At 41.4% G+C, this 27,766-nt stretch overlaps 1 pseudogene; it reads left to right on the forward strand.

The window, feature by feature from the left end:
- Positions 1-8,053: 8,053 nt before the first annotated feature.
- Positions 8,054-27,662, forward strand: LOC118545856 (calreticulin-like; annotated as a pseudogene).
- Positions 27,663-27,766: the final 104 nt, after the last annotated feature.

Consider the following 27,766-nt stretch of genomic DNA (forward strand, 5'->3'; position numbering starts at 1 on the left):
TTTCCATGTGAACCTCTGCATCATTAATTTTTTAGAACACTTTTCACTATATGATAAGTTTCTTATTTGTGCATTTATTCATTGACTCTCCCTCTTTCGTCACTGTTAGTTTAGCTTTCTGATAACAGAGTGCTTCTCTGTTGTGTTCATTGCTCTATCTGTAGCCCCTAGAATGACACATAGTAGGTGCTTAATTTTTTTTTGAATGAATGAAAGAATTGCCCTGGAAAGTGACCCTTTCTAGAGATAAGAATGCTCCTAATAGCCAAGATAAACCCTTCCTGGTTGTCAGGGACACAGGAAACCAAATGCAGTGAATCAGAACTTAATTTCTGTTGAATGCCTATTGTGTAACAGTGGATCTTTTTTCTTTATACATTATTTTATAGAATTTCTCAACAGTTCTTTCAGAAAGATGCTACTATCTCTCTTTCACTGATGAGAAAACTGAGGTTCAGAGAGGTTAAATGACTTTCCCAAGGTTGCACAGCTAGTGTCAACAGTGGTTTGGAGGCCAAGTAGAGCAAAGTCTGGAAAACATTCATTGCATTTTATAGTTAGAAGGCCATTTGATGACTCAGTGGAATGGTGGAGGCGGTAGGCTGACTACAGTAGGTTTAAGGGTAAATGAGGACCTAGAAAATGAATAGAACAGGTATGGGCATGTTTTGGAGAACTGAGAGAAGTAGAGACCTCAGTTAGGTAATTTGGAATGCAAAGTGAGAGTGGAAGGTTTGGATGAAAGGTATACGGGCAAGTGAGTTGAGAGGAGTGAGTAAGGTGAAAGATCCACATCTCCTTCAACATTACAGACTTGCATTTGGTGCAGTACCTGGCACATAGAAAATGCTCAATTAAAATTTTGTGGAAAGAAGGAAGAGGGAGGGAAGCAGGAAGCACTGTGAAATTTAGATAGGAAGGAGCCAACCAACTGAAAAAAAAAAAAAATGGAGAGGATCAAAGAGCAGGTGTACTTCAAGTAACAGAGTATGAGAACTGGAGGACAGGAGGCCACGATCATGCAGGGGAAGTTTGAGCTTGAAATTTCAGAAGTGGAAGAGTTCCTGGTGATGGTAACACCCAACGTGTGAATGTAGGGGCAGATGGCTAAACTGGTGTGGGGGGAAGGTCGGTGGAGTTGGGGGTACATTATCAATAATTGGGAACATTTGGAGACAAACCTAAATGTCCAATGGAAGGGGCCCAGTCAAATAAAATATGATACAACCATAGAATGTTTGGGAAGCCTTTAATGTAGTAGGGAAATCTTTATGATAAAAGCTTAGATGTAAAATGAACAAGATTGTATCTAAGATATACATTGTCACTATTATAAAATAGATTTGTGTGTGGAAAAAGGAATAGAATATACTAAAATGTAAAAGGTCGATGTTGGAATTCCAGATGACTTTAATGTTTTATTTCCTACAATGAACTGGAGTTAGTCTTTTAATAAAAAAAAAAACCACTATTAAAAAATTAAGAGAAGTGTTTTGCTGATCCATTTCTGCTTGGAACTAAATTTCCTCCTTTTAAACTCTAGTTTTTATAGCAAAATTGTATCAGAAACCTTAACTAACCTTTATTAAGCACAGTATTACTCAGTAGGCACAATGCTTTACACACTCCAATCCTCACCTGAACTCTGCAAAGTAGTTATTTTTTTCCCCAGTCTATAGACAGTCTAACTGAAGCCCAGAGGAGTTGAATAATTTGTCTGATGTCACAGTTATTAAAAGGCAAAGTCAGAATTTGAACCGAGGCTATACGATATAAAAACTGATCTTTCTTGCATTACCCCTGCTCCCCACCTCACTGCCTCCCATGAGTCCAGTAAGTTGAAGTCCTTCTAGTTCACATTTTAAGCAGTATTTAGCAACCTCAAAGAAGGTAAATCTTAGTTTCTTTGATGTCAATACTAAAAGGGCCCTGAGAGCTCATCTAGCCCCAAACGGCTTCCTTCTTCCCATAGACAGATGAGAAAACTGAGGTCCAGAGAGAGGATATGACATGGCAGGGCCATTTAAAGGGTTTGTTCCAGGGTTTGATTCAGGCTCCTTTCTTTCTGCTGTTTTCCCAGACTATTCCAGGCCACAGGGCAGCTCAGCAACCAGAGGGCCTGCCAGGCCTTTAGAATCCAACCCTCTCATTGTACACAGAAACTGAGCCCCAGGTGGTTTTCCCAAAGTCACATAGTAGCAAAGATGCTTGTTGAACGCAGGTCTCTTGCCTCCATAAAGGAAGGATTGGCCACTGCTACCAGCTGCCAAGTGTCAGTCAGCCAGCAGGAAATAAGACCAGTGGCCTCAGGGGTAAAATGAGCTTTTGGAATCTGAGACCTTGCATAGAGGCTGGCACATTAAGATATGCAGGAATGTTGGTTGATTGAATTGGAGAATCACTGAATTAGTGATACAAATAAGTGTGAGGGGAGGGCTAAGGCAATGGCAGTGCCATTTGTAAAAGTACAAAATCAGGCAGAAAGAAAGAGGACTTCAGATGAGGATCTAAATGATGCAGAAGTCACAAGGGGGTTGTGTGTGTGTGTGTGTGTGTGTGTGTGTGTGTGTGAATGTTAATTCTGTCAACTCTTAGACTTGACCATGAAAACTTGGCTGAAGAGACATTCTGAGACAAAGGGCCTCTGTGCCCAGCTGGCTCAGACCCACGGAGGACAGCTCAGAGGGCTGAGGAGCAGCCTGCTGCTCAGGCCTCCAACTGATATGCGATTGGGACCGTCTGCCAACTGTGGGTACTTGGACATGCTTGGCCTGAGGAAAAGTCACCCTGGGCAGATGCCCAAACCAAAGAGGTTGGATCCAGCTGGCCTTTCCAGGTCCCAAGTACACACTGATGGTAAGGGTCTCTGCAGAGGCCGCAGGGATGTAGAGGTGGGAGCAGGGGCCATTGTTAACATACAGAAAACAACAACAAAAAGGCTGGAAGGAAATATATCAGAATCTTGACAATGGTCACCTCTGTGAGGTAGATCATAGGTGTTTTTACTGCTTATCTGCTGCCTCTGGGCTTTTTACATTCTCTACAATAAATTATTTTGCTTTGAATAATCAAGAAACATAAAATAAGAAAAATAGACACTATTTGCCTGCCTTTCTCATTAGACTGTGAGCTCCTTGAGGGCTTGAGGGCTCAAGGAATTATGACTTACTAGTACTTTGATGTTTAGCACTCACGCTGGAAGAGTATAGGAGGTCTGTAAATATTTAAGTGAATGATCTATATGGTCTTCTACTTCAAGCATTTAGGCTCTTATTCAATGCCCACTTTGGCATTGTGCTTGGCTATGTGCTTCCAATGGCCTCAGACTTGGCTATGTGCTTCCCAGGGTATAGTTGATTAGAAATGACAACCTATAAAATGAATGGAGGACCTACTAGAGGTGTCCATTCAATGACAGCAAAACTAATTATTTTTAATAATTATTATAATCACAATAATCTTTATTATTATCATCTTATTTAATTGGGTCCTCATGCCAATCTGTCATTCAACAAACATTGAGCACCTACTATGTGTACAGTATTACTTTCTTTGAAGAGTTTAAATATAAACCTTATTTATAGATGAGCACACAGATTCAGAAAAGTGATTGGCTCTAGTCATATATAGAAACAGGTGGAAAGGCTCAGATTGTTATCCAGTGCTGTTTATTACCCCACAAGGCATTTTTATCAGCTGATAAATATTTGAATGGCTATGGTCTATGTGGCAAACATGCAGACAGACTGGCCGGTAAAAAGAAAGGAAAGGAAGTGGGCAGATAAGCTGGTAGACAGGTAAGCAGGGATGTAGGTTCCCTGGTCTTGAGAACTGAGTAGAGGCAAACACATTGACCCCAGGGAGAAGTGAGTGCTCACAGCAGAACCAAAACAATGGAGCGAGAAAAATTTCAAAGCAAACCCATACCTCTGCTGTACATTACAACCTAATACAGAGTTTGAGTATTCAAGAAACTTTGTATTTTGTTTAAGATTCTCCATACAAGGGGCGCCTGGGTGGCTCAGTCATTAGGGTCCGCCTTCAGCTCAGGTCATGATCCCAGGGTCCTGGGATCAAGCCCTGCATCGGGCTCCCTGCTAGGTGGGAAGCCTGCTTCTCCCTCTCTCACTCCCCCTGCTTGTGTCCCCTCTCTCGTTGTCTCTCTCTGTCAAATAAATAAATAAAATCTTAAAAAAAAAAAAGATTCTCTATAGAAGAGGTCAGAGTCTTTTATAATGTTTACAAAAAGTTTCCATTGAAAGTGGTAGATAAAATGTTGGCACCCAAAGAACTAAACTTTAGTTCTTCTAGCAAATTTTCTTTTGCAAAATAAAATCTGATGATGCTGGATAAATGTTGCAAATATATTTTAATGTAATTATACAAGCATTTTCTAAAGGACCTATTGTGTCCCAAGCTCAGGACTGGGTGTTGAGGAAGGCACAACTTTTACCTTCAAGGCTAAAAATATTTCTCTCTCTTTATCTTTGATGTTATATATCTTTGTATACATATACACATGTGTACAGATTCTGCTTCAAGTAGTATTTATTGAGCATTTACAATGTGCCTGACATTGTGTTGCATGCTATTTTATTTAATTCTCCCAGAGACTCAATGAGTTAGGTAACTTCTTTCTATAGACAAAGAAACTCAATCTCAGCAAGGTTAAAGATACTCCTAAAGCTAGTGGTGGAGATGAGACCCTAGCCCAGTCTTTGGATTTGAGCTCCATCACAAGCTAGACATGGTAGGAGGTGCAATGTGGAGATAAGTTCATTTGACATAGGAATCATGGTTATGTGGCCTCCTTGGTTTTTCTCTCTACAGACTTGGATATGATTATGTGCTTATATCAGCTAGATGTACAAGGTTTCCAAACTCCTGTTACTTTTTGTTGATTGGATCTCTGGGGACATACAATATTTGACCAATGTGAAGGACAAACTTATCAGAGGAAAAAAGATAGTAGCATCCAACCTTGGTTGATACGCAGGTCTCTTGCTCTCAGTAAGAGCTCTCCTTGAGCTGGCCCCTATTTACTTTCCTCTCCTCTTCCCTGAAAACTATACAGTACTGTTTGCATTTCCCTTGAAACACCATGCTCTTTGATGCCTCTGGGTCTTTTTATGTGCAAGTTATTCCATTTAGAACACCCACTCCTCACCTTTTCTGCCTTTTCAATTCTTACTTCTTCAGGCTTGCATTCTCTGAAGTCCACCCTGTCTTTGGAGGGCAGACAGTGCTTTTCTGAATTTCACTGTCCTTGTGCTTCCTTCTATCACTGTCCTTACCACACTGTATTGTAACTCTCTACTTGTCTGTCTCTTCCACCAGACTCTGAGCTTTCTGAAGCTCATAGGTCCCTAAAGGGAACTTGTCAGATTCATGTCTGTGTGCCTAGTGCCTTGCACAAAGTGCATATTCAAGAAATATTTGTTGAATGAAGGAACAATGAACCCAGAGCCAGGGTGCAGAAGAACTGAGTTCTAATCTCAGCTCTGCAGCTGACAACTTTGTGTCTGTAAGCAAGTCACTTCCTTCTCCAGGCTTCAGTTTCCCTGCCTGTAATATGAGAAGGCCAGACGAAATGACCACTAAGAGTCATTCTGGCTTGAGCCTTCTGTGATGTTTAGATGTTATGATGCTAAGAAGAAAAGTCTAAAACATTAAAGTTGAACTTTATTAACCATGTGACACTGTTCTCCTAACAAGAAAGGCTCCTTATTTTGGAACATCTTCAATTGTGTCAGGTTTGATTTGTATCAATACTGTTCACCCAGAAAAATAATTACTCATAAGAAGTTCTGAGTTCTGCCCTAACCTTTCTTACCATAGAGTTCAAGATTAAAGTTGTACAACTGTTTCTACATACTTGTTAAATTCAATGAACATTTGTCAAATGGATTAACAAATGGGTCAATCTTATTTGTAAAGCTGAGAATCTTATGGCATAGGCAAAAGGTAAGGTCATACATACATCCATTCAGCCATTCAACAAATATTTTGGCAATTAACTCTGTGTGAGATACTGGGACACAATGGTAAGTAAAATAGCTACGGAACTTACCAGTCTGGTGGTGTCTGGGGAAGACAGACATTACTCAAATTACATGCAAATAATTTTATTAATTACAAACTGTAAAGGACTATGTCTCTTACCTTTGCTGTGCACTCTTTAGGTTATAAAGGGCTTTTCACACACTTCACCTCATGGGAAGCCATATAGCATAAGGGTTAAAAGTAACGATTTTAGTGTTGTATAGGGCTGGGTCTGAATCTGGCTTGCCCACTTACTTACAAACTGGGCTCTTGGATAAGTTTCTAAGGTTCACTTTTCTCATCTTTTGAATGCGGGAAAAATAGCACATTCATCACAGAGCTATCATGAGAATGCAATGAGCTAATGCATGGGAAGCACTCAGCACAATGTTTGACATATGGTTGCTGAACAGTAGCTGTTAGTATGATTATACAATTTTTTGTTCTTCATAGCACTTTTCCCTGTATCTCCCTCTTATTCAAGAAGAAAGGCCGGGTCTGAAATCAGACAGGTTCACATCTCAGATCCACCACTTACTAGATACAAAATGAAACTAATAGTATCTTTTCACAGCATTATCCATCGGAGTAAATGAGGAGAAATATTTAAGGGACCCACACGAAGGCCAAACATATAACAGGTCTTTTGACTTTGGTATCAATCCTTATCCTTCATGGGACAAATTGTGGTCAGGGCAGTGGTAATCACTCCAGTCTAACCACAGCAACGTTAGATAGAAAGGAGCTCTTGGGGCCCCACCGTCAGGAGTAGTGGGTGAGGTGGCCACTGAGATGTCTTGGCCTGTCTAACACTGAGATCTTGGGAGAGATAGGGGAAGACTGGGGAAAGCAAACCCACTCCCTGGGCCTCATAGGGAGGTAGTTGAGTTGTCAGGTTTGAGTCACAGGAGCTGACAGAACCAGCTCAGAGTGGTCTTCCAGGATGTGCGATAAAGTGGGGTTTTCAGGGGCAGAGCTAAGGCAATAACCCTAGATATTGGGTAGTGGAATTTGAGAAATACCCATTCAGCTGTGGGGAGAGATGAAATGAAGGCTACACCCAAGGCTTCTTCCATCTCAGGCTGCCAAATTGCCCTGTGACTCTTGGACCCCCGTGGGACCGGGAAGTGGGAGTCAGCATAAAATCAGAAAGAAGGAGGCATGAAATCAGAAAGGCACTGAATGTTTGGATGGAGTGCCAGGTCCCAAAAAGAATGCCTCTTTGTCTGTAGGCCATCTATGCCAAAGCAAAACAAATTTATCAGCATCTTCTCAAAATTGCAAGGGAGAGTCTAAAAAGTTTAAGCAATAAAAAAGGGCAAATGGAAATTGATTCTTTAATATCATCATTACTAATTCAAGAAGTATAAAATGGTATTACTAATCTCTTTACTTGAGGTGAAGTGATTTTATTATTTTATCTTATTAGACATAAATATGTATAAGGGCTTTGTTCCGCTAGCCATATTTTTTCTATTTTTAAGAGAATGCCTCACGCCTTTCAACCATACAATGCCATGGTGGTTTTTAAGACTTCACTCCTACAGAGGAGGGTAGGTGGAGCATTAATGTGTAAGTGGCTCAAATATTTGGTAGTCAAGCCTCTCCACATGGTAGGGCACAAATGGTAGAGTTTAGGCATCAAATAGTGAACGGGATTTCAGAAATATCAGAGTTATCCCATGATATTCCCTTACTGTTCCTGCAGGCTTGGTCAGCCTTAGCTGCATCTTACTGTTTTTAAGAAAACACAAATCAGGGGCGCCTGGGTGGCTCAGTCGTTAAGCGTCTGCCTTCGGCTCAAGTCATGATCCCAGGGTCCTGGGATCGAGCCCCGCATCGGGCTCCCTGCTCAGCGGGAAGCCTACTTCTCCCTCTCCCACTCCCCCTGCTTGTGTTCCCTCTCTCACTGTGTCTCTCTCTGTCAAATAAATAAATAAAATCTTTAAAAAAAAAAAAAAAGAAAGAAAACACAAATCATTCTATATGTTCCTTAATTCTTCTTTACCCCATGGATGGATGGAAAAAGTGACGGGTGGAATCTAAACTTATGCTGGATTATGGTAATTTCAGTTTACCACAGGAAAATTTTATGGAGACAAAGGAAAGGATAAAGGTAAATGCTGGAATTCAGCAATATACTAATTGACTGGAAAAAAGTTCTGACTTTTATACAATTGTTTTTACACATGTTATCAATTCATTTCTCTTCACTAGAATAAAAAAAAAGTAGTAGATGGAAAAGAATGAACTGTCCACAAAAATAATAATGTCCATTATTAAATAACAGGTATTCAGGGGCACCTAGGTGGCTCAGTTGGTTAAGCGTTCACCTTTGGCTGAGGTCACGATCCCAGGGTCCTGCTCAGCAGAGAGCCTGCTTCTCCCTCTTCCTGCCACTCCCCCTGCTTGTGCTCTCTCTCTCAAGTAAATAAATAAAATCTTTAAATAACAGGTATTCAAAACTAAACTCTTAGACCCATTATCCCCATTAATCTTCCTAACAACTTCATGAGATGGTTACTGTTATGTTCCCAGTTTTGCAGAGGGGCCCCAGAAAGGATGGGTAATTTGCCCAAAGCTATATACACAGCTAGTGAGAGGCAGAGCTGAGATTGGATTCTAGGTCTGACTCCAGGACTGTGTTCATTACTGCTGGACTAGCCTGCTTTTCCCCCACCCTGGGATTTTTTATATAACACTGTACTTGAAACAGGGAAAAGCACTGTATAACCTCCAAATGTTGCTGTCCCCTAGAGCAGCTTGATACAAAGGAGAGTGGAGCAGACAGACCTAAGGCTAACTCCCATGACTCACTAGCTGCATAATTTGGGCAAGTCTTTTCACTTCTCTGAGCCTTGATATTAGATAGAGATGATAATCATCAACTGCCATGCTCATCAGACAGGGCTGCTAGAAGAGCCAAATAATATAATGAGGGAAGGGGGAGCTCTGAGGACAAGGTCTACAGGCAAGGTTTTATTTTTTATTTTTTGTCTGAGAAAGCTTTTATCCTATAAATAGAATCCATTGATTGTCCCCAGGAGTAACTTCCCATCTTCTCTCTCCTGGCTACTGTTATGAATCTCATTTTCATGTTTATTGAAGGACAGAATTACAAACTGGCTTGAGCATTTAAAATCTCATTTAAATCCACTCTGGAAAATTGTTTCCAAAGGAGAGAGAATTGCAGACGGGGTGACTCGTGGGATGTCAGCTTCTTGGTGGCTCTGGGGGTAGTCTGCATAGCCACCCATTTCCCCTCAATTTGATTTCTTGTGTGTTGCTCCTCATGTCTCATCCCGCTCAAGTTCATTAGGTTCCCCTTGGTTGTCTAGAAGGGCTCTTGGGTACAAATGAGGCTCGGTAATGGGGGGGATTGTGTTGGACTACATAGCAGGATCTGGTAGAGCCGAGATTCTGCTCATGGTCTTCTGCTTATGGGTTCAGTGTTCTTTTACTTGGGCCCACGCCCTTTCCCTGAAGTCTTCCCTGGCTACTCTAGCCTCACGTGAGGTCTTCGGGGAAGTAAGCATACTCTTTAAACTACAGACAGTTCCTAATGCAATAACAGACATGAAAGTGCTTAGCACTTAGCACTGGTGTGCAGTAAGCACTTCAGAGACAGCTGAATCAGGAGCTGTGCTTCTTCTATGCAATTTAACACTTATTTATTGAACACTTCTATGCCAGGCCTTGGCCTAGATGCTAGGAACATAAAGATGCCCCTGCTCTTCAGAAGCTTAAAAACTATTCAAAGAGTCTGAAATAAACCTCCTTGCAACCTAGTGTGACCCAGGGAAGTACAGAGAGCTATGGAATCATGGAAGAAGGATCCTCTCTAAGCATGAATAATGATAGCCCTTTGCATTTTATGTTAGCAGTTTACAAAGTGCTTCTCACAGCTCTTACCCATTTGACTTTCATGGGATCCCTATGAGGTAGGAATAATTATCCACATTTTCTGATGAGGCAACTGAGGGTCAGAGAGTTAAAGTGACAGACAAAGTCAAACCAGTAAGGTGGATAGCAGCATGCAGCATGGAATAACGGAAAGACCGCTGACTTGGAAGTCAGGAGACTTGGCTTCTGTGTCTGCCATTTGTGACAATGTGATCTTGGATAATTTTCCTTCTCTGGGGCTTAGTTCCCTCATCTATAAGATAATGTACTTAGACTAGAAATGTTCTGTGAGTCTCGGGATAAACAGGGCCTTGTTTTGTAAAGCTGCAGAACAGTATTTAACTATCTTGAAAATTGAAGGCAGAATGGTATAAGGGGGAGAAACATGGATTAAAATCCCAGTTTAGTTCCTTATTTGCCATGTGGGCCTAGGCATGTCACTCCACCTCCCTATAACTCAGACTCCTAATTTGTAGAGATAATACCCATTTTGCAGAGTTCCTCTGAGGCTTGAATAAGGTAATGTGTCCAGCATAGCACCTGGCGCATAGTAGGTGTGTAAGAAAGTACCGAAGATTGGTGAGACCGAGTACTGGGTCTCTCTGGCTGTTCTTTGAGTATTTAAGCCTAAAGATTCTGTGTTCTCTGCTCCCAGGTCTCCAGACCAGTGAAAATGCCAAGTTTTGTGCCCTTTCATCCAGGTTTAAGCCATTCAGCATGAGAATAACACCTTGGTGGTTCAGTTTTCAGTAAAACATGAGCAAGGCATCGATTGTGGTGGCAGGTACGTGAAACTCTTTCCTGACACCCTGAACCAGGAGGATGTGCATTCAGAATCCGAGTATTACATCATGTTTATAAGCTTTCTGATAGCAGTCAGTATAAGCCCCATGAGGTCTTAATGAGAGCCACTGTAATTGTTGAAGAGACTCAGATTGACCCGAAACAGGAAATTTCTAATTCACCTTCCTATGCAGTAAAATTCTTCAACAACCTGAAAATAAAGCACTTTAAACCTAAGTGTTAGTGTAAGTAAACCAAAGAGGTAGAGAGCCACATGGCATTAACTAGGCTGTAGTACAGAGAGACATTCCCCAGTTCTCAAAAAGGGAGAAAGGAACCATAAACTGTGTAGACACTCTCAGAATGTACCTACTACAGTAGGCTTTGTGCTCTGAAGGAGGTTCCAGCCCTTGATGAGGGAAGGCACAGAAGGTCAGGGAAATCACCTTTATCTAGCATTTATAATGAGTCCAGAGTATTGCATCTCTAACCTCACTATGTCACTAGGCCTCCTTGGGGCAGTCTAGGTCTTACTTCGCTCCAACCTTGAATGGTGGTTGAGATTTAAAAAACCAACAAACAACAAAAACTAACCCATCTCCCAAAGCACTGATGAAGAATGTGAATTTTACTGAATGTTTTTATACAAAGTCAGAGGAAAGTGTTGCACCACATTTTGTTACAGCAAAATTTCCTTAAAATTCTCCTTAAACATTTCTTTCTTTTCCTAAGGAGTTTCAGATCTCTTGCTTCAAGCCCTTACCAAAATCTTCCTCTTCAGCCTCTTTCCCTTTTTCTGTCTGCACCCCCTCCTCCCAACTCTTTCTCTCTCATCTTTCAATCTTGTCCATGCATAGAATGATATAGCACTCTGGGGGCCTAAATGCCTAAATGCCCCCAGAGTGCTATATCATTGCCCATCTCTATTCTCTTCAGAATCCACCCTCATCACAAGGAGTTTATATGTGTGTATGTGCGAGATGGTTGTATAGGGAAATTGAAAATAAATTTTCAAATGTGATTTTTTTCATATGAATATTATTTTTTCAATGGCCAAACAATCAAACCATTTTCAGCTGTTATCAGGTCCATTTTACAGATGAAGAAACAAAGGCAAGAAATTTGCCCAAGGTGAATAAGTGGGAAGCCAGAATTTGAACCCAGTCCATTTGGCTTAAAGCCTGTGCTTTTTTCTATTCTACACTTTTGCCTTCTATTTGGTGGGGACACAGGCAATGTGAATTGTTTTTTAAAAGGCAGAATGAAAGACATACTTTAAAAAAGATATTGGTGAGGAGCTATGAGACCACAAAAGATGCATGACTCAGTCCAACTGGGGGCTTTTTGGAGGGGCTATTAATTGTTCTTTGAAGAATGAGTTAGATTTTAATAGGCAGAGAAGGAGGTGGAGGGAATATAATGAAGACAGAGGAAGCTGTGCAAAACTTCAGACACATGAAATAGAAATGCAAGTAGAAAAATGATGAGACCAGTATGGCTAGAGCACCGTGTGTGTGTGTGTGTGTGTGTGTGTGTGTGTGTGTGTGTGTGTGTGTGTGAGGATAGTCAGAGAGCAATAACATGGGGAATGAGGTTGAAAAACTAGGTTAAAACCTATTCTCGGACCTTTGTCACATTAAGCTCTCTAGGCTCAGAGCCACTGATCAACAATTGCCTCTGAAGTTTTCACAAAGCAGAAAGAACCCCAGGCTCTGTTTCTCGGTTGGCTTGGGCTGAATCCCAGCAATGCTACTTATTAGCACTTTGACCTTGGGTGAATTGCTTAACTTTTCTGAGCCACAACTTTCCCAGCTAAAGGTGGAGATAATAACAGCTGCTTGTCGTGAGAACTAAAATGATTTGATATAAGGTACCTGGCACAGGAGGGGCTTTCTGATTGGGTTTGGTCAATGGAAGCCTTGGCAGGAGATCAGAGGGAGGCAAGAAAGCTGTGTCTCTCAACTGAAAGGCACAGCCTCCCTCCTGGCCATCCTCCCCATGGGACTTTTTTTCTTCCAGGCTCTGGTAACTACTCTTGCTCCTTGCAAGGATAGGGGTAGGAATAGCCCTACTGTTGCTAGCTGACAGCACAGTACTATTCCTATGTCTTCTCAATGTCCTGCCCCCTTCTTTGTAAATAGTTCCTTTATTAAATTCCCCTCAAGGAATCCTAAATTAGAGTGTGCTATTTATTTCTTGCTGGGACCCTGATTAATACATAGGCTATGTCTGTCTTAGCCTCAGACCAGGCAAACTGCCTAAAAATGATATAAAATCACGCATTAGGATTTAATTTCTAGGCCCTGACATCTGTGGCTTTGGCAACAACAAAATACAGGTCATCTTTTGCTACCAAGGGAAATACCATGAGAACAAAAAGACCATCAAATGCAGGGTGAGTATGTGGGTTGGTCCTCAGCCTGGGGGAGAAGGATAAGCATTTTATGTATGTTGTCTCACTTGATCCTTACAAGAACCCTATAAATTAAATACCATCAGAAAATAGATATAGAGGGGCGCCTGGGTGGCTCAGTCGGTTAAGCGTCTGCCTTCGGCTCAAGTCATGATCCCAGGGTCCTAGGATCAAGCCCCACATCAGGCTCCCTGCTCGGCAGGAAGCTTGCTTCTCCCTCTCCCACTCCCTCTGCTTGTGTTCCCTCTCTCGCTGTCTCTCTCGCTCTGTCAAATAAATAAATAAAATCTTAAAAAAAAATAGATATAGAGAAGTGCTATAAATTATAGAAGTTCACATAGGAGCAGTTTCTAAAAGCCTAGGAAGTCAGATAAGGTTCCCCCTTGGAAGAATGTTTGGCATGGTCTATTTGCCCACTACTAGATATTGAAGGGATGGGGGAGATGGGGAGTGCTGAGCTTAAATATGGGTGATGGGTATATCTTAGTAACATCCAGTTAGAGAGATCTAGGTTGGTTGGAGAATAGTAGCTGGATTTTATTAACAACTCAACAGGCATTCACCAATGCCAACTTTGTGTTGGGCCTTGGGCTAGGGATAGAGTGAGCCAGACATGGCCCCTGACCTCACAGAACTCACAGTCCAGTGAAGGTACAAATCAAAAAAAGGACAGGACTGCTTAGTATGCTGAGGGTCTGGGGAAGCACAGAAGAAGCCCCCTACATAACCTGGAGACTCAGGAAATGCTTTTTAGAGGATTTCCCTGTGCTGAGTTTTGAAAGATGAGCATGAATTGGTTTTGTGAAAGAGTGACAATTTTAGGGAGGATTTAATTCCTGGAAGAGGTAATCACATGAAAAAAGTCAAGAAGACTTGAGAAATTTGCAAGAAATTTGGCACAACTAGAGTGCCAGAGAGGAGCAGGAACTGAGTCTAGAAAAGCCCGTAGGACTTGCGTCATTAGAGAACTTGTGTTCAGGCTCAAGGCCTTTGTTAGCAGGACTGTACATGCAGGGGCTCCCTGAGGTCCTCCTCTGGGGTAGGCCTTGTGCTGGAAGCTGCAGACACAACAAATGAGTCAGACATGACCTCTCCAGTCGAGAAGCTTACAATCTAGGGGGAGAGACAGAAAAACAGACAAGATCAGAGAATGAACAGAGCCGTGATGGAAGAAGGGTAGGGGCTAGGAGAAACCAAAGGAGTGTGTACTTAGGAGAATGAGATCCAGAGTCTCTATTGGGGTTAACCACTGAAATGGGATGAGGGATGTGGTGAAGTATGTTTGTATATATGTGGGGGGTGGCATTCAGGAACTGTTTTCAGTGGTGCATTTAATGCTTGAGGTCCAAAGATGTCCAATATGGGCTGAAATATTCCCCATCCCCTTTCTAGATCAATAAAGACATTTACCTATACACTCTGATCATTTGCCCCAATGCTACTTATGAGGTCAAAATCAACAACTAGCAAGTGGCAGCTGGGGTTCTGGAGGATGACTGGGACTTCCTACCTCCCAGGAAGATAAAAGGCCTCTGTGCCTGGAAACCAAGGAAATGGGATGAATGTCTGCAAATAGAGGATCCTAAAGATAAGAAGCCTGAGATCAGACAGTGTTTGTCGGGGAAGCAGGTGGAGAGGTCAGCTATGGGGCTGGGAAAAAAAGTCTGGGGAATAGAAGCAGAAACTGGGGCATTAATCCCTCAAGGAGGTGTCCAGCTAAATATTGGTATCCAAAGAGGTGTGGAGGAAAGAGGAAAGTAAGTCACATTTGTTGAGACATTATTGATCCTTCCGTCAGCCTCTGTGAACAGTGTGCTCTGAATAAGGAAACTGACACTTAGAAAATGAAGTGACTTGCCAAGTACATATACATTAGCACCAGCATTTGAACCTGAATCTCTGATTCCAGAGTTATTGATATGGGGAGTGTGTGGAGTATATTCACTGATTTATTATCATTCACTGGGAAGCTCTACTAGATATAGCTATGGATAGGACAATCCAGGGATTGAGAATCCTCCTGGGATTCAGAATCTTTTTCTCTCAGAAGGCTTTTTCTCTCCTGTATTGGGTTTGTTTACAGAATCTTGAGCTGGGCTTTCATAGGGGTAAGGACAGGAGGGTGGCAGGGTTAAGGAGCCAGGTCTAGCCTGACTATATGGATCCCAGTTTCATCCCAGCCCACTCACCTGTCCTCAAGGAGGAACATTTTGTTTTAGGACTGGGAGGACTTTGAATACATCCCAGACAGAAATGTCAAGAAGCCAGACGATTGGAATGAGGGAATGGATGGGGAGTAGGAAGGACCTCTGATACCAAACCTGAAGTATAAGGTGAGGGCGCCTCTCCTTACAATGGGTATAAGAAATAAGACAGAAGAGATGTAAGGTTTAATTAATAGAAAAGAAACTCTGAGATCCTGTGGTCTTCTCTCACCACACCCCACCACCCACTGCCCATAAGACTGCAGCCTCATCTGGGCCCTGCTCTCAGGGCTGTGCCTCCCTGGGACAGGGTGGTCTGGTAAAGGTCAATGCTGGAAGGGGGAGGTCCAGGAAGCGCTAGACAACGGGTTTGTCCAGAGTGGTAGAAAGCAGCTAAAGGAACATGGTCAAAACAGGAAATGGGTCTGGGGTCAGGAACCAGAAATCTCAGCACTGATCCTGAAAGGGAAAAGTGGGACATGAATGAACCAAAGGTGTCAGGGGTGGGGATGGGGGACTTCTCTTCAAGGGCTAACTCCTGACCTCCTATCAGAAGTGAGAAGAAACTAAAGAAATCAGCTATCAAATGGTCCAGAGATAAAACTGACACCAGCATGATTTTATTTGGCCACAGTTTCCTGTGTTACATATCAGGAAGAAAATGGCCCCAAGTCCCAAAGTCCTTAAATGGTGTTCCCTGTAAAGCTACATTTTCTTAATTTCATGAAGAACTTAGGCACAGAGATGGGACTAGGCTCAGAATGGGTTTCTGTCACCTTGTTCAGCTCCCTCTAGGCAGAAAGGAGAACTTGGAGGAGTCTCATGCATTAGCTCAAAAAAAGAGAAAGAAACTACAGGAATCCTGCTCTGGTATACAACTGTCTTTATAAATTGATTAGTCTTATGGGAAAATACCGATGCCATGTTCACTCTTTGGTTCTTTGTTTAGGGACAATGGAAACCTCAGATCATTGACAATCCCAATTACCAGGGGGAGTGGATTCATCCAGAAATAGACAAACCTAAATGTAAGCCTGACCCCACCATTTGTCACTATTAGAACATCAGAGTTCTTGGCCTGGACCTTTGGCAGGTAAAGTTCTCTGGGCTCAGAGCCATTAATCAACAGTCCCTCTAAAGTTTTCAAAAAGTGGAGCTGCAGGCTAGAAATCACAAGACTTGAATGAGTCTTGATATTTCTACGCCTCAAACTGCTCATCTTTAAAATGGGACTAATTATATTTGTCCTGATAACAACAATAGCTAAAATGTACTGAGTCCCTACCATGTACCAAGTACCATATTAGAGACTTTGCAAATACTACCTGATTCTCACTATGAAATCTCCTATTTCTAAATGTGAAAACTGAGGTTCAGAAAAGATAAATAATTTGCTCAAAGACACATTTGGTGAAACAAAAAGCTGAGATTTGAATGTAGGTCTTTCTGAGGCCAGATTCAGGCTTCCAGTACTTTATATTGCCTTCCAGTACTTTATATTGCCTTGCTGGTCCTGCATGATTCTTGGGGCTGATTTTGGGCAAAGGGAATCATCAGAGATGTGGTAAAATTTTGAAATATTAAAATCCCCAGGGGCACCTGGGTGGCTCAGTTGGTTAGGCAGCTGACTCTTGTTTTTGGCTCAGGTCATGATCTCCAGGTCCTGGAATGGAGCCCGGCTCAGGCTCCCCACTCAGTGGGGAGTCTGCTTCAGGATTTTCTCTCTCTGTCCCTCCTGCTGCTCTCTCTCTCTAAAATAAATAAAATCTTTAAATAAATAAAAAATAAATAAAATACCCAGACAGATGTCAGATGTGATTGACCAAGCCATGATGGCAATTCTTTAAAAAAAAATTTTTTTTTAAGATTTATTGATTTATTTGAGAGAGAGAGAGAGAGAGAGAGTGAGAGAGAGTACAGGGAGGGGCAGAGGGAGAGGGTGGGTGAGAATCTCAAACAGACTCCCTGCTGAGTGTGGAGCCTGAAGCAGGGCTCCATCTCATGACCCTGAGATCATGACCTGAGCCAAAATCAAGAGTCAGATGCTCAACTGACTGAGCCGCCCAGGGGCCCCGTGATGGCAATTCTTGACCTAGCCTTTCTCTCTCTTTCAATCATCTTTCCTGGCTCTGGTTGGAAGGGAAAGAGGAGGGCTCAGATACTCAGGCCTTCATGGAGTTGTTCTCTCTCTGTCTCTCTCCCCTGAGACCTGTTATTGAAGATGGGAAGGACTCTTTCCCAACTCAGGGGAGAAGAGAGCACCTCAAGTGCTGGCCCTAGAATGAAGGCCTTAGCCCAGGAGGCCTCTGAAAGACTACAATCTATACAAAAAACAAACAAAAACAAAACCCCTGCAATCTACATAGTCTTGGAATTCCCTTGGAGAGTAAGGGAATTCACTTTTGTTAAACACAGGCCTGGGATCAATGCTTTACCTATGTTACCTCCCTTAATTCTCATAACTCTGTAAAATAAGCACTATTGTCTCTTATTATCCCATTTTACATTTGACAGAATTGAGACTCAGGAACATCAAGCGATGCACCCAAAAGCACACAGCTAGCGCATGGTAGAGACAGGAATCAAACAAAGGTCTGTCAGCCTTTATTTACTACTATACAATAGAGCCTCTAGAAACTTGTCTTTGAGTGTATCCTGGAAGGTTCCATAGCCAGGGAAATCTGAATCTGACCAGCCAGGGAAGTCTGTCTATAGTACAGGGCTGCCAAAGGGCTCTTGGACAGACACCCACTATATGAAGTTTTCTTGGTTTATTTATTTTCCACTTTATTTATTTCCACTTTCTTGGTTTCCTGGCTCAGTGAGACCAGCATAGGAGTGCAGGGATATAAATTGCCACATGCACAGCAGGGGTTCAGGAAAGAAGGAGGGGAGGGAGGAAGGGAAGGAAGGAAGGAAGCAAGGAAGACATGTCCTTTCCTTCCTTTCCTATCTGAAGAATGTGGATACAGTTTGCGCAAGTTCCCATTGTTATCTCTTTTTTCAGTTGTCTCTTTTTAATAAATAATAGGAACTTTCTATATCTTGTGTAAATATGTGGTCATGTTAATATGCCTAATCTGATTGTTTCCTTAAAATGCATTGTAGTTTTTTTCACTGAAAACATTAAGGTATACATTTAAAACTGTATCTTTGTTAAAAATTTTGTACAAAATTTTAAAATGATTTGGCACTAATTGTTTTGAGCTGTATCAACCTCTCCAAGCAGGCAAACCTTCTGTCTGAGAATTTAAACCATGCTGAAGGAATGCTTCTCACACTTTAATGTGCATATGAATCACTGGAGGATCTTATTAAAATGCAGATTCTGATCCAGCATGTCTGGGATAAAGCCTGAGAGACTACATTTCTAAAACTCCAGCATTATCTCTTTAGATTGTCGTTTTTCTTGTGACAAAGTTCTGCATCATGCTCACATTATCCTTGCAGGCATCCTTTCCTTCTAGGTTCTAATCGGGTCTGACACTCCCAGGTCTTACTTCACCCGACACACTTAACCAACTGGACACATCCAGTTTACCACTGGGTCCCTGCACCTTATTGGAAAAGCCTAGTGACTCTCAGCATGGAGATAGGTGGGAATTCCCTCACCTGTCCTGGCCCAGCTGGGGTTTCCAGCCTTCAGAGGCTCTGTGAGCCCAGTTGTCCTCCTGGTGGGACCTAGCCTAGAAAGCTGGTCAACTTTCCTGCCTGGTCCCTGACCCTTTCACCCTTTGTTCTGACTCCTCGATACACAATCCCCTTGCTTTTGTTGTTGTTGTTGTTTTTAAGCAGAAGTAGTTGCATTGTTTCATCAGGCAGAGGCTGGGAAAAGATGGCCACAAAGAAAGAAAATTCTTTCTCTTGGGTGCCAGGGTGGCTCAGTCAGTTAAGCGTCTGCCTTCTGTTCGGGTCATGATCCCAGGGTCCTGGGCTTGAGCCCCACATTGGGCTTCCTGCTTAGCGGGGAGTCTGCTTCTCCATCTTCCCCTCCCCCCCCACACACACTTGTGATCTCACACTCTCTCTCAAATAAATAAATAAAGTCTTAAAAAAAAAAAAAAGAAAATTCTTTCTCTTACTTTTGGGACCTCCTATGATCTTTGAAGGAATAATGACACAAAAGGCAATGGTATAGCTAAGCCACAAGGCAAACACATTGATATCCCTTAAGTCGTATGGTCTGTGAGGCTGGAGGACTACTTACCATCTCCCTTTTACTGATGAGGAGGAAGAGAGCTCAGAGAGGTGACTTGACTTGTCAAGATGCGATAGCCAGTAAAGTGCCCAAACCTACACTCTTTCCATTTTATGATTCCAGTGGGATATAGCACAGGAAACAGGTAACTTGCAGTGAGCTAACTTTTCAGGCTTTACAGTCTAACCAGGTGCTTTCTTGTGCATTGTTTTCTTCTAAGAGCTGTATGAAGAAAGCAGGTAAGGTCTAGTTTCTTCCATTTGTCAGATGAAAACATGGAGGCACAGAGAGGATGTATGTAGACCAAGATCATTCCACTAGCAAGTTTTAGGAAGCAAAACTGGCCCTTGTGTCCTGATTTTTAATTGAATGCAGAACCATGAGTTTAGTGTGAGGGGGATGGGAATAAAGGGGCACTGAAGAGAACAGGGAAGATTAGAAATATTTTTTGTGGGAGTAAGGAAAATGGAAGAGCCAATAAATGAGCTGTTCTCTAACCAAGACTGCTGATAACTCAAAAGAGAAAAAAAAAATCACAAAGGTAAAAAAATCTCTTAAAGTTGTACAAGGAATTATTAAAACCAGCTAAAAAATGGCTCAGAGCAAATAACAATCTCTATTCAAAGCAGCTATTTTGTCATTTATTCTGTTGGAGGCAGGGTTGGTGGGATGATATAAGCCAAATAAAAGTCTTCTCATCAAAACAAAACAAAACAAAACTTTTTTCAAACCTTGGAGGAGGGACACATGATAACTCATGTTGCAAACTTTCTTTGGGTCACACAACTGCTCCCACACAATTAACTAACATACTGCTAAAGCAAAGAAATACAGAATGACCCTCTTTTTGCTCCTTCTGAAACAGATCCAGATATTGAAAAGTTATGATAATTATTGCCATCTACTGAGTGACTATTATCTGCCAGACACTGTGTTTTACATATATTATTTCTAATTCTTATGACAACACTGCAAGGGAGTTATTCTCAATATTTTACTTATGAGGGAAGAGGCTCAGGGGAGTTGAGTAATTTGCCCAAAGTCATACAGCTAGTATGTGGTTGAGCCGGTCTGTCTGACTCGATGACTCATGCTCACTGTATTCTGTTCCTTTATCATTAAATTAACACACACTGGACTTATATATATGCCATTGACTTAGTTCATCTTTTCCTTTAATTGTAAATACTAAATATATTATTTTAAGAAAACAGAGACATATGGTAGAGAATCTAAATTCTGCTCATACTTCTTGTCAAACCTTTTTCTTTTGTTCTCTTCATTTTTCTGATTACATTAAAGAGAGAATCTTTAAAAGGGCATCTCCAAGTGGCATCAAAGGTGGGTCCCATCAGTATGAGCTGGGGCAAGAGCCACTGGGCAGCAATTTGGAGCCTAGTAAAGTGATGAAAATCTCTTCATAATAGTGGTCAGAGGTTTGAGGAACACAAATCTTGGGAACTAGTAAATTAACTTCCTTCTAGAGTGGATCAGCTAAGGTGGTACAACATTTTGGACCCTCTATATTATTAATCACCTTTGTATTCCCCCATTCTGCCTCAATTATTGATTAAAATCTCTGGGCCCATGGCCTTTGAATTTGCACTTAGCAAATGAATTTTTAAGCCCTTCAACCTCATTCTAATCCCACTGTTCTCATTTCAACAGGTAAAATCAGGTAGCATCTTTGACAATTGCCTTCTTACAAATGATGAAGAGTTTGCTGAAGAAACTGGAAATAAGACCTGAAATAAGAAAAGTAAGGTATTCCCCCACCCTGAATTCCAGATGTCTGACTCCTCAGTTGTGCAGTGTTCTTTACATTTGCAAAAGCAGCCTAATAGTCATTATCTCATTTGCTGGTCACATTTTCCTGAGAGGAGGGGGGAGGAAAGAACTCACATTCATTGGACTTATGTATATGCCATATATATAACAACTTTGTACTTGAGCACTTTCCAAAAGTTATCCCACTTAGCCCTCAAAATCACCTAACAAGACAGATATTATTCCCATTTTTTGGATCTGGGAACTGAGATTCAGAAAGTATATATAAACTGCCCAAGGTCATGCCCAGCCTTAAACTTGGTGAATTAGAAGTCACACTCCTTCTGTGTCATGCTCCCTGCTCACAGTGTGGTGATCTAGAAGGCGGCTGCTGAGCCTATATCTAAGCATGCCTTGGAGAAAGAAGGAAGGTGTTAGTGGTGTTCACCAGCTTTCCTGCTCTCCTAGAACTGTTTTATGGGTGGAGTAATAATTGGGACAATGGCTTCATGACTACCTGGTTCTGTAGGAAGGTCCATTCAAGCAGGTTTGTGGCCAGTGACAGGTCTGATTACCCAGTAGGCAGATTAAGCTCATGCTTAGAATACCAGCAAAGCACAAGCACCCAAAAAAACCTTTTTGAGAGACTTTTGTACTTATTATTTCCAAAGAAGCATTGAAGTAGTCATCATGGAAAAATAAAAATCTATGAAGCCTTTTTACACTTTTTAGTCTGGTTTTGTTTTGTTTTTACTTTGGGGTTATCATCTAAAACTGTTTTGTTGAGGCAATATTACATATTGGTTAAGAGCATGAATTTTATTGGGGCACCTGGGTGGCTCAGTCGTTAAGCATCTGCCTTCGGCTCAGGTCATGATCCCAGGGTCCTGGGATCAAGCCCCGCATCGGGCTTCCTGCTCTGCGGGAAGCCTGCTTCTCCCTTTCCTACTCCCTCTGCTTGTGTTCCCTCTCTCGCTGTCTCTCTGTCAAATAAATAAATAAAATCTTTAAAAATAAATAAATAAAATGCTTTAAAAAAAAGAGCATGAATTTTATTTTATTTTAATTTTTTTAGAGAAAAAAATTCTTTATTGAAAAATAAAAGGAAACTAACTCTAACCCAGCCAAATTTACAGATCAAGGGAATTCAGTGCTTATTTATATACTACATCAGAAAAGTTGCTGTCTGACATGAAACATTACCGAAGATTAAAAATGATATTGCTAAATATATATCTTTTAAAGAATGATTGCTACACAGTTATATGATCTATAGTGAATTCCAGTTTCAGTAAGAGCAAGAGCATGAATTTTAGAGTTAGATTGCTGAGGTTCAAATCCAGCCTCCATCACTTACTAGCTGTATGACTTTGTGCAAGTTATTTAACCTTTCTGATCTTCAGTTTACTCATCTATAATTTGAGAATGATGATAGCAACTCTCTTATAAGTTCCTGGCATACAGTAAGTGCTCAATGTATGGTACCCATTGTTATTAAACCATACATTCACTCAATAAATATTTATTGAATGCACTGTTATAGGTCCTGAAGATCTATCAGTGAAATAAAATAGAAGTTTCTGTCCTCATGGGGATTACACTCAGTTAGGAAAGACTAACAAGAAACATATAAATAAGTCAATACCATATGTGTGAGATAAGCTATGGAGAACAATAAAGCAATAGAGAAGGCTATGATCATGAGGTTTTTGCTCTTTTATTATAGGGGTGGTCAGGAGAGGCTTCATTGAGTAAACAACATCTATGAGACTTGGAGGAAGGAGCAAGCCAAGCAGGTATCTGGGGAAGAAAACCCAGGGAGAAAGAATAGCAAATGCGAAGTCACCCAAGTAGAAGCATAACTTGCTTACTCAGGAGTAAGAAGCCCAGCGTGATTAGACCTGAGTGAGAGAGAATGAGAGTAGTTAGGTCCATATCCCTGAGTAAAGTGGGGAACCACTGGAAACATGTTTAGCAAAGGAGTGATATGAACTGGCTGACAGTTTAAAATATTACTCTGGCTGCTATGTTGTAAAAGATGATAGGAATAAAAAAAGACTAGTAGAACAAAGGCAGAAGCAGGTGATAGTGGTGGAGGTAAAAAGAAAAGCTCAGATCCATTTTGAAGGCAAAACTCACAGGAGTGATGGATTAGATATGGAATATGAGTAAGAGTAAACAAGGGTGGCTCCAAGGTTTTTTACTCAAGTGACTAGAGGATGAAGTTACTGAGATAGAGAACAAAGAAGGAGCATATTTGGGGGTGGGGATGGGGACAGAAATAAAAGACCATAATTGTTAAATGTTAAGTCACATATGATTATTAGAAATCCAAATGTCAAAGAGGCAATTGAGTATGAGTCTGGTTAAGAGATATAAATTCAGGAATCATAATCAGCCTACAGGTAATACTGAAAACCCCCATGAAGCTGGGTAAAATCCCCTAAGGAATGAGTAAAGGAGATTCAAGGATAAGTTTTGGGGTACCTCAATATTTAGAGATCAAGAAGATAAAGTGGAACAAGCAAACAAGACAGAAAGAGTAGCAAGCAAGGTAGGAAAAGAACCAAGAAAGAGTTGTATCCTATAGATCAAGTCTAATATTTTAAGGGGAGAAGGAATGATCGCTGGTGTCAAAAGGTCAAGAAAGATGAAGCCTGAGAATAGACCAGTGTTTTTAGGACATGGAGTTCATGTGACTCTGACAAGAACAGTTTCAATGGAGAGATATAGGGGAAAAAATGGGTTCAAGAAAGAAAGGAAGAACAACTAGAGACTCCAAGTATAGACTAGTCTTTTGAGAATTTTACTGTAAAAATGGTAGAGAAAACGGGGTGGTAGGTAGTAGAAAATGTTGGTCAAGATTTTTTTTTAATATATATATATATAGAGAGAGAGAGAGATCCTCCTGCCTACATGTATGCTAGTGGGTATGATCCAATAAAGAGAGAAATCAATATAGGAGATACAGAGAATTTCTGGAGCAACATCCTTGAGAATATGAGAGTGGATGAGATCTAGTGCCCAGGAAGATGAGTTGGCTTTCCATAGGAGTATGGATATTTCATCCATAATTGCAGATGTAAAGAATGAAAACATGAGAGTAAAAACAGGTGGGTGGGTAGATATGGTAGTGAGGGGTTTTCATCAGTTGAATTCTCTGGGAAGCAGACACCAAGATGGAGCTAGAAATGTAGGATATTTATTGGGAATAATGTTGGGGAGAGATGAAGGGCAGAGGGTACAGAAATAGGTAGAAAAGTCTGACACCTGCAAAAGAAGGATTGGGTAAGAATTGCTGTGAGGGCAGCACAGCTCTGAGAAAGTCTCACCTACCCAACAGGGCTCCAGTGGAAAGACTGCCTATAGAGGGGTTCTCTGTTAGGGATGGCCAGACCCTAGCACCCCCTCCATGCTCAGCCACTGTCTGGGGGCTGCTTTGGAATAGCATGTCCTAGGTTCAAATGCTGCAGTAGATCCCCAGGCTCTACAGCTACGAGCCAACAGCTCACTGCACACCTCACCACTGACTGACAGGTTCTTCTTCAAGGAAAATCCATGTGGCATAACTGCATGGCTGCCACAGAGTATGTGGAAAATTTCTTCTGATTGTGAAATAGGAAGTGAGATTTAACAACTTAACCTGAGATTGAGAAAGATGTGTTGGAGGTTTGAGGAGAAGAAGAAGATGAGAAATAGTTATCCAAGGAGAAGTAGAGTGAATCAACCACAGAAATACAGTGGGCTTACTGGCTCACCTGAATTTAGTCATAATGAGTTTAAAATGAGAACAACAGGTTTGGTTTTATTGTTTTCTCTAGCTATTTTTTCCTAGGTGCAAGCATGGAGAGTTGGATTTAACCAGAGTTGAGGGTTTGCTTAATAAAGGGAGGGCAAGGGAATTGAGGATGTTTGCAAGAGAGTGATCACACAAAAATTAAGAAAGGAGAAAAGGGAGGACATGAGCTGGTTGAGGTCTAACGAAAAATAGATAGGCTCCAAATGGCCAACAGACACATGAAAAAGTGCTCAACATCACTCAGCATCAGGGAAATCCAAATCAAAACCTCAATGAGATACCACCTCACACCAGTCAGAATGGCTAAAATTAACAAGTCAGGAAATGACAGATGTTGGCGAGGATACAGAGAAATTGGAACCCTCCTACACTGTTGGTGGGAATGCAAGCTGGTGCAGCCACTCTGGAAGACAGTATGGAGGTTCCTCAAAAAGTTGAAAATAGAGCTACCCTATGGCCCAGCAATTGTACTGCTGCGTATTTACCCCAAAGATACAAATGTGGTGATCCGAAGGGGCACATGCACCCCAATGTTTATAGCTGCAGTGTTCACAACAGCCAGACTATGGAAAGAGCCTAGATGTCTATCAACAGATGAATGGATAAAGAAGATGTTGTATATATATATATATATATACACACACAATGGAATATTGTGCAGCCATCAAAAAGAATGAAATCTTGCCATTTGCAACAACGTGGATGGAACTAGAGGGTATTATGCTAAGTGAAATAAGTCAATCAGAGAAAGACAAGTATCATATGATCTCAGATGTGTTGGAGGAATTTGAGAAACAAGACAGAGGATCATAGGGGAAGGGAGGGAAAAATGAAACAAGATGAAACCAGAGAGGGAGACAAACCATAAGAGACTCTTAATCTCAGGAAACAAACAGGGTTGCTGGAGTGGAGTGAGGTGGGAGGGATGGGATGGCTGGGCGATGGACACTGGGGACGGTAGGTACTATGGTGAGCACCGTGAATTTTGTAAGGCTGATGAATCACAGACCTGCACTCCCGAAACAAATTATACATTATATGTTAATAAAAAGAAAAAAGAAAAATAGATAGGCTCAATGGATTGTTGTAGGTCCAGGTGGAGCTGAGGAGTTGGTGGAGTTGGTGGTCTCTGGTTACCTTTGGCAAGAGCAGTTTTGGTAAAGAAAGGAGGGTGGAAGCCGATGAGCGAGTAGAGCAGTGAGGGGGAAGTGGAGAAATAAAGATCTTAATTGTAGCCAGTGCTTTCCAGACATAAGAAAATGAAGGCCTGATTGAAAGAGAAAGTTTTTTTCTCTAATAAATGTGGGAAACACAACAAGATGTCAAGCATTTGCTCCCAGCAGGATTCTAGAAGGCCCCAGCCTACTGGGCTTGCAGGTTCTCAGTCTAGCTTTGTCCCCCAAAACTGGGTAAAAGACCAGTTGGCTCAGGTATACTAGGTGAAGATTAAAGCCCTAGAGGAATTTAGATTGTATCCCTTCTTTAATGACCCTTTGGGTAGAAAAATCTATGAAGTTGACTCTAGGGGTCAAATTCTGGGACCCAGATGAACACATTAGCAAACATAGAAGGAGTCCCATTTCTGACCTATTGCAAGTTTGTACTGATCACAGGTCAAAAGCAAATTCAAAGAGTTCCATAAAGATTGTGTTACTGGATATAGCAGAAACAGGACCAGACTCAGATCCAGAAAACCTGGGTTTCTAATTCTAGTTCTACCGCTCACCAGCTATACAGCTTGGGCAAGTCATTTAATCAGTCCAAACCTCAGATCCCTTATCTAGGAAGTGGGACTAGTAACATTTACCTCATAGATGGTTGTGAGGAATAGAGATAACGTGTGTAGATTGTCTAGCACTATGCTTAGCAATGCTGTAGGCATTCAGTAAATGATTGTTGAATATGAACAAGTTATATTTATGAACAAATTACACACACACAGAGTTCTCTCCACCGCACACATACTGAAAATTTGTATGTAAGCAAACACCATCCCAGAAATCTTTAAGAGTGTGGGAAGACACCCAACATTTCTAAAGTGGGTTAACTTTGTTGATACCATCTGTAAATTATTTTGAAATTCTACATTCTAAGCAGTACAAAGAGAAGCAATGGAGGGAACTACGTGAAGAAATGGAAAAAGAAAACAGGCAGGAGAAGCCAAGAAGAAAAAAGAAAAGGAGGAGGAAAGAGAAGATGACATCTGGGGAGTTGAAGAAGAGGGAAGTGAAGAGGATTCTGCTGAGGAACCAGGAAATGACAGGCAGCGGAAGGAAGATGATGCCAAAGGAGCCATTCTGGGTAAAAATGAAGAAGTCTGTGTTGACCAGAGGGATGAACTGTAACTGGGTAAAAAAAAAAACCTTACACTCAGAGGCAAGTGATGTTGCTTGGAAGGAGAAATGTTGATGAGGTTAGCAGAATCTGGGGAGCAAAAGTATGTGCTCTTTTTGAACAAATTTTGGATTTGTATTTCTACTCTACCTCCTTTAGTCTGTATGACCTTGGGAAAGTCACAACACCTCCTGGGGCTTCTATTTCCTTATCAATGGAAAGGGAGTGATAATTCCTATTTCATGAGGTTGTGGTATGGACTAAATGAGCCATGTGTGTACATTGCCTGATATAACTATATAGTCAACAAATAGCCACAATTC

Source organism: Halichoerus grypus, chromosome 5 (assembly GCF_964656455.1).
Source record: "Halichoerus grypus chromosome 5, mHalGry1.hap1.1, whole genome shotgun sequence".
Classification (NCBI taxonomy): domain Eukaryota; kingdom Metazoa; phylum Chordata; class Mammalia; order Carnivora; family Phocidae; genus Halichoerus; species Halichoerus grypus.